Raw genomic sequence first — 7,824 nt, forward strand, 5'->3', positions numbered from 1 at the left:
TTGCATCAATGTACTGCATTTTGTCAGTTATATTTCCATGGTGCTGTTTGAGCAACAGGATGGACTAAATGTGGTTTTATGCTGTAATCAATTCTGTGTCCTTGCCAATAAATAAATAACATCTTTCTTTAACTTGGAGGAACTTCAAGTTATGGTAAAGCAGAGAGGAAATGAATCCTCTAAGGATGTAATGCAGAGATCAATTTTGTACAGTCTCTCCCATCAGGGAGTGTATTGTGATTTTATGCCATGGTTTCCAATTTGTTTTCAAGGGAGAATTGGATCAGGTATTGAATGTGCTGTGAGGAAAGCACTCAGAGCAGTATCTGTGCTTTTGCAGAGTGTGAAGGTCTTTCTTAGGCCTTCGAGAAACTTTGCATAAAAGGTTGTCTTGAGTTCAGTCTTACAAATAATATGTAGAAAACATAGTTTTATTTGGGAATATTTTAAACTTTCAAACTTGACCTCATTTGAAATTGAGTGAATGTTATCTGTTTATTCTGGTCATCTGTTTGTCATCTAATGTTGCTGTTATCCCTTTGCCTATACTTTCACCATACAGTCATTCATATTATAAAAGAACTCAGGATACGAAGGACACTTTCAAAATGACAAAATGCAGAAGTGCTTTAAGGAGCCTTTTTTTGAAAAGTCTTCTCTTTTTCTCTGCTGTTTCTTGTATTATTAGTTATTGATTTCATTTCCTTTAAGATGAATCTTTATAGATAATTTTAGATGTCTGTGTCTACTACTTTTTTACTACAACTTGGAAGCATTAGATGTAATAATGAGAATCAGAAATAAGTTCCTATAAGCACCTAACAAGGTAAAAGTTATTCAAACTTGCAAATGAAAAATGTTCACTTACCTAATATTTTATCTTACTTTTTGCATTCCAGTAGTTGAAATTTATTCTCAATCTTAGACTGCTTTTAGGCAGATAGATTATGTTAAAATTGCATCTGTAGGTGCGAAACACCACCACAAAATTGTGCATTTAGTCATGTATGTGCATGTGCAAGTGAGTATCAATCTCAGGATATGTGGATGCACTTGTCTTGCATCAGGCTGAACCTTGACTTTTCAAGCAGCAAGGTCTCCCTTAGTTGCTTTGTTGCATTGACCATATGAAGTTCAGGCAGATTTGCAGAAGAGTCTGTGTGTTTACTTTGTCTGTCAGGCTGTAAAGAAACCCTGCTTGACTTTGGAGCCCGTTTTCTGATTGTGTCTGAGCACCCTGTGTGTGAAAGACTTCAGCTCACACACTGTTCTGATGGTGGTGATTTTTTCTGTATAAGAGTTATGTCAGATTCAGGGACAGCTGTCAAGCTCAGGGACAATAACATTTCTCTCTAGTTGATGTGCTTTCAAACTATTGCTCCAAACACCCTAAGATCCTAAAACACCAGGAGAGTGCGAACTTGCAGCTTCTCTATGGCATGGGAGGCCACTGAATTGCTCCATTTCTCTCAACTCTTCCAGCTCTTCAGGCCAGCAGTGATTCTACAGTTCAGATTCCACTGAACGAAATAAATAAAATTACATAAAATGAATAAAATTTATTTTGACTTTATTTTATTTGTTCCCTGCTCAGCCTTCCATAGCACAGAAATAACTGAACATGCTTTTACAGAAATCACATTTGGGTAGGAAAAAAATCATTCCCAAAGAAAGCTATTACATTTTCACGTCTTTAATTATCCTGTGCAGCCCCAGCAACTGCAAGAGTACAAAGCACAATTATCAAATTGCAAATAGATGTATAATAAATTATACATTGCTTTGTGCCCATACTGTACATACGTAGGCCACCAAGGAGTGCTTTTTGCCTGCACATATATAGACATGCTTATCTAGACAGAAAATAGCAATGTATAATTTATTACATTTTTCTACAACGTGCTCTGAACTGTTTGAACAACCTTAAACATAAGTACACAAACACAGATGGCTTGACTGTCATTTTTTTGTTTGTTGTGATAAAAATGTCATCAGCTGTTACCTAGTTCAGCCACACTTATTCATCCCTTGACTGTCTTAGTACATGAGGAAAGCCAAGGTTGTGAGAATCTGGATATGTGAGAGCATATGGAATATTTGGCTCTGCTGGGGGCTGTTCTCACACTTAGAAGAAGGTTTCTGCCCTCCCAAAAAAGCCACTGAAATGTCCCATATGGGTGCTCCTATTAAAAGCAAAGTGATCCAGCCTTATTTTAAGCCATTTGTTAAAGATTTTCACGCTAAACCTGCTGACTTTGCACCAAAGCGGATGAGAAGAAATACTTGTTACTTCTTTTCCTTGGGCTCTGCTGTGGGAACAGTAAATTCTAGAGTACAGCTGAAATAGTTGCCTGATGGCACTGAGTTCTTAAGCACTCGAGATTTCCATGTGAGTGAGCGTTTAATCTCTATGACATTCAACTAATTGTTATGTTAGAATAAACTTTTCTTAGCACAATGAATACAACTTTTCCAGTACTAAGAATTTGGAAATGGTCAACATTTTTCTCCACCTTCTGATTTTTATTTTCTTCTGTATTGTGTGGTTAGCTCATTCATGAGACAAAAATGCAAGAGAATAGAACTTTTTAAAAGCAAGTTTTGTTTTTTCTTCTTCAGCTGTAAACCACTGCTGAAGCATTACAGAGTTAAGTTGAGGAGCATGTGCAGTCAATAGGTTGTTTGAGCCATATGTTGAGCCTGATATGCCTGATGGGATCAACATGTATGGCAACCTGCCAGATGTTGGTATTCTATCAAGTGAAGTGTACGTAGTAGAGATAAATTTTGGCAGTCCTCCTTTCTTCCTAGATGCTTTATTTGACCTCGACCTTCATGCTAGCCACTACTCTCCAGGACTCCAGACATAAAAAAGGCTGACACTGTCTCAGCTTTTTCTCCCTTTTTGGTCCATTTCAACTGTAATATGTTGGGTTTTTGGCTCTCAGAACTGTGTGTCATGAACTAAGTGCCAAATAAGCAAGCAAAATGTTTATAAAAATAGCCTTAAATAAGTCATGAGAGAAAAACCTGAAATATTCTGTCAGCATACCTGAGCCTTTCCCCCCCCTTTTTTTTGTGAACATGTAATGCAATATGGGAATGAAAGGAAAAAATAATATATAACCAAAAGTAAATTGCATACATCATTACTAGTTTTTTCTTTCTCTAGAGGAGTAAGATGATGTACAAAATGCCACATCCTTCTTGGTCTGGCCCCTAACACCTGCCCCTGGAATTTCTTTGAGTGTTTTTGAGAAGCATCCCAATTACTGAATACTAAAGGTTACCAGGATTTACAAAATCACTGCTTTTGCCCATGCCTGAAGTCTAGTGATTTAAACAATTTTTCTTTTGTAACTAGTTCTAGTTTTGAAATTGTGCCATTGTTTCCATATACTATGAATGGCTGCCAGTTCCCATCCTTCTTCCCCTGGGAATACCCTAAGCTAAGGGAGAAAGAACAGAAGGAAAATCAAAAGAATATGAAGGTCAGCCCCTTTATCTGCTAACAAGATACCTTGGCCACAACAGTAAATCTGATAATGAGGCACCAACATTTTATCATTAGCATGGCTGCAAAGATCATGGTGGAGGAAGGCCGTGTGCAGCCCTTTTTCACTTTGAGAACTGGGATTATGCTTTATTCAGTTTTTACCTAAAAACCTGCTCTTGACCTCTGCTTGGTGTTTTTCTGTTTACACCCCAGAATTTGACTTTTCACAGACAAAAAGTGTCATTACAACCAGCTTGTGTTACTCTTTTTTTCCTCGTAGTCCTCTGGCACTTGGAGAGCTCCTAACTCCGTGTAAGAAATGTCCACTGATGCTATGTAGCTGTGTGCTTGTTTCCAGTCAGTGGTATCATCTCATGTCTTTGGAACAAAGCTGTCCCTTGAGACATTAAAGCATTATGCCTAAGGCACCAGAAAGGATTTTCCAGCCTCGATCAGAGCAGGAGATCAGTTAAATAGAGTAGTTTGGCAATAGTTGGGATAATCAGCACCTCTTCCTTGTCACTTGCAATTAAAGAATTTCAACTCAGAAGCTCACTGTTTTAAGTCTTTCCACAGCTATGTTCAATATTCAACTCATACAACTCTGTGAGTTGCTCTTATCTCTAATGGAAGTCCTGTTCTCTCTGAGTTTCCTAGTGTGATGATACATGCTGTGAAAAGGTCCTCTCTTTTGCCAGTTTTGGAAACTGTAAAGAGATTTGAATAGCTCCTACTTGTGTTAACACCGGTGGTGAATTTTATAGCCTCCTACTGAGTTTTTCCATATTGATAAATACTTGCCTTTCTGGTTCCCTCTGTGTTTTTTCTTCTCTGTGCATGCTTCTGGAAGCATGAAAGATATACCTGTGTGTAAATGGGACCCAGGCATCTTCTTCTTTCTTATCATGGTGTCCACAACAGGATATTGTATCAGTTCTATTAGTTATGTTGGAGGTCAGCTGGTACTGCTGCTTAAGTGGTTGTTCCTGGCAGATCCAGAAAGTTTAAAGGATGTCTGCTTGATTGTCCCGCATACTTTTGTATTATTAACCATTTCCTCCAATTTACAGTATACAGATTCACAATTTAAATTATATGTGACTTAGATTTGAGTGTTCTTCATACAGCTTGTTTGCATTTCTGTTCAATGCTGATGAAGTTTGCTTCTTTCCTTGATAGATCATTGCTGGCATTGGCTGGAAAGACAGGAGGAGTTCTTGGGACCAGATATAGAATGAGAAACTCATGTTTGTATTTGAGACTTGTCAGCAATAAAAAAGCTTTTGCTTGTTCTCAGTCTTTCACACTTGGAAGATGCAATCTAACAGCAGTTGGTTGAGGATAATAGTCTAAAAGCAGCAGGGTTCTTTACAATAATAAATGCTATTTCAAGGAGGCACTAGGCAGAAGTAAATTGTGGGAATGAAATCACAGTATGCTTATCATTAGGACATCTTGGATGCTACCTATGAAGAAATATGAGAGTGAAAAAATCAGAGTGAAAACACTTATCTTCATGCCAGTTATTTACACTGTTTCTTGCAGCTGATTCAGCAGAGAAGCTTTCCCCAAAGAGATGCTCCAGTCTCCACAAGGCATGTGCTCATATAAGGCACCTAAAGGGTAGCTGTGCTTAGCTGAGCTTGGTTTCCTTGGTTAAGGAGCTCCAGCCAAGAGCAAACTCAAAATTGAAGTGTCTGCTGCCACATCTTTGAGTGCCTTGGAACAACACCTTTGCATGTTCCTTCCTGCATATCTAGGCAACTGTTGGTCAAGGGAACTCTTAGTATGGTTCAACAGCAAGGCTTAAACTCACACCTTTGGCATCTGATATACTGTTGATAAGGAAAAACTTTGGAAGTGATCTCATCTAAAAGGACAAAGATATTATCTGTAGCCTAGTGTGAATCGGGAAAGCAGCAGAGGAAGTAATACACAAGTCCTAGGAGTATAAAAAATTGGAAGAAAAGCAAAGATTGATAGAATGAATACAATAGAGAAGTTTTAACAAAGTTACAAATAACAGGCAAAATCCTGGTGCTTCCAAGTTAGAGTGAAAATTTTCCATTGCCACTGGAAGGGTAAGCATTTTGAAAACTACATCTTAAAAATAAGCAGCTGTTTTTTCTAAGCTTCTCAACCTGAGACTGTGACTTCAGGGTGAAGCTGGGATCTGAATTAAGTCAAATGAGAATTTGAAGTTAACTGAATGAAGCATTTGCATGGATCCTTCCGCTTCAGAATTAGACCTATTTAATTAAATTAAAGAGTATTGCCTTAGGTGCCCTTTAATTTTGCTTGTGTAGGGGTTTAATGTGTTTAAACTAATCCACTTGTAATGAAAATGGAATGACTGTCCTGATTGTCACTGTGTACCCAGTCTTTGCATTGTAAATAGTAGGGTGATACTCTGGCAAATAATGCACAGAAGAACTTGTTTCTCTCGGTATTACCAGTAAATAAATAGTAGCCAGGATGTGTTCATTTACATATAAATGCATGCTTTAGATGAGACGAATATATATATGCATGTTTCTGTGATACATTAGAGAGTTAGTCTGGGGAGAATATTGATCATGTGAGCTACCTCTGTAGTGCAAAACCGTTATTTAAGAAGAGCTAAAGGATTAAAATGTGGTTATCATGCTTTTGTGAATCTGTATATTGCTGCCATATTTTTTTGTAAAGGTGTTAGATTGATTTTTGATTGCAGCTAGAAGGTTTTCAGACACAAATATGCACAGCAGTGATCACATCCTGCCAGGACAGTAGGAAATAATAATTTCATTTTATGTGTTCAGAATAAGCCATCATGTAAAAATATGCTATTTAAAATTTTACCAAAAAGAAATATTGAAGAATTAGATATTCTGAAGAAACAAGAAGGATTTTATAAAACAGCATCTGAGCTGGGATGACGTTTTATCTCTTAGCATCCCATTACCAGAGCAGGGTGTGATGAGTCCAGGGCCAAGATACAGCACATCTGTTAAAGCCACTGCTGAAGTTTCCTAATTTCTGGAAAATAACTACTAGAAGATTCAGCTATGCTTTCAAATCTCTATGCCAAGCCTGAGTTTTCAATAAGGTATCAGGAACTAAGTGTTGCACTTCTCTAGCTGACTATGAAAAGATGACAAACATCTGGTTCTCAAAGAAACAGAGCAATGTTATTGTGAAGTGATGGATTTTATTTGATGCTACTGAAGAAAACTGTCATTTTTAGAATATCTGTGACATGTACTCGATATGTTGGTTTTCCTTCATATTAATAATCTTGGTGATAAAATAGGATTTTCCTGCTAACTGGAAAGTGTATCACTTGTGTTATTCATGACCCTAAAGCATCCTTTTGGATGCTAGCAGGAGATAGTCAGCTCACTGGGTGTTCTCATTACCACTTGACATTTTGCTGTTTGGTTTTCTGCCTTTTGCTGCCTAATGATTTGAATTCTTTCCTCATCAGTCCCTGAAGCCATCTAGTGAGTGACATACTTGACAATATCGACACAGTCACTAGGGAAAGGGTTTCATTTCCAAACATTTCTACAGCATTCCCCTTCACCATCTGCTCCTGCTCTGTCCCTCACTATTATTTTCTCCAGTTAACCCTTTGGCCTCCTTGCCCAGAGATCTCAGGGAGGGTGGCACAGGCTCTCCACAGCTTTCCCTGAACATTACAAACCCTCTGAGGCTAAAACAGACCACAGGTCACCATGATGGCAGTGACATGGGAGAAGTTTTTGGCTGATGAAATTTGGTGTATATTGGCTTTGTAGAGGCACAGACTGAAAAATGGAGCAAGCACAGAAAGCATTTCAGGCTTTCCATCCTTAGCCTACTGTTTATCGTAAGCAGCTCACATCTCCCATTAGTGTCAGGTCTGGATGTCTCACAGCCTTTAATGTAGTATCTCAAATAAGACCGCTGAGGGAAGATACTGTACCTTTTGGGAGAACAAAGACATCAAGACTGACCGAGGATTAGATTCATCTCACTGAAGCTAATCTACCAAAAAGATAAATTGCCACTTAATATTAATCATCTATGCTTCCCTCTTTCCAGAGGAGAGACAGGCATATCTCCCAAGGATGATTTATGTGACTCTAATGACTGGGCAACCCTTGCTGTTAAGTGGTAGTAAGAGGCCAGATTAAGAACGCTCAGCTTTAGATGAGCTCGAGTGGAGGCTGAGCAAGTTCATGGTAGGAAAGTTCTTTGTGAGTTATTAAGTCCATAGCAATAGCACCTGGCTTGCTGGAAACAGTTGGAGGCTGAGTTGTTAAGGGGTGGTATCAGACCTGCTTGTTCAGTTGTGCTCACTCTTT

Source organism: Chaetura pelagica, unplaced genomic scaffold, assembly GCF_000747805.2.
Source record: "Chaetura pelagica isolate M959 unplaced genomic scaffold, ChaPel_1.0 scaffold48, whole genome shotgun sequence".
NCBI classification, from domain to species: domain Eukaryota; kingdom Metazoa; phylum Chordata; class Aves; order Apodiformes; family Apodidae; genus Chaetura; species Chaetura pelagica.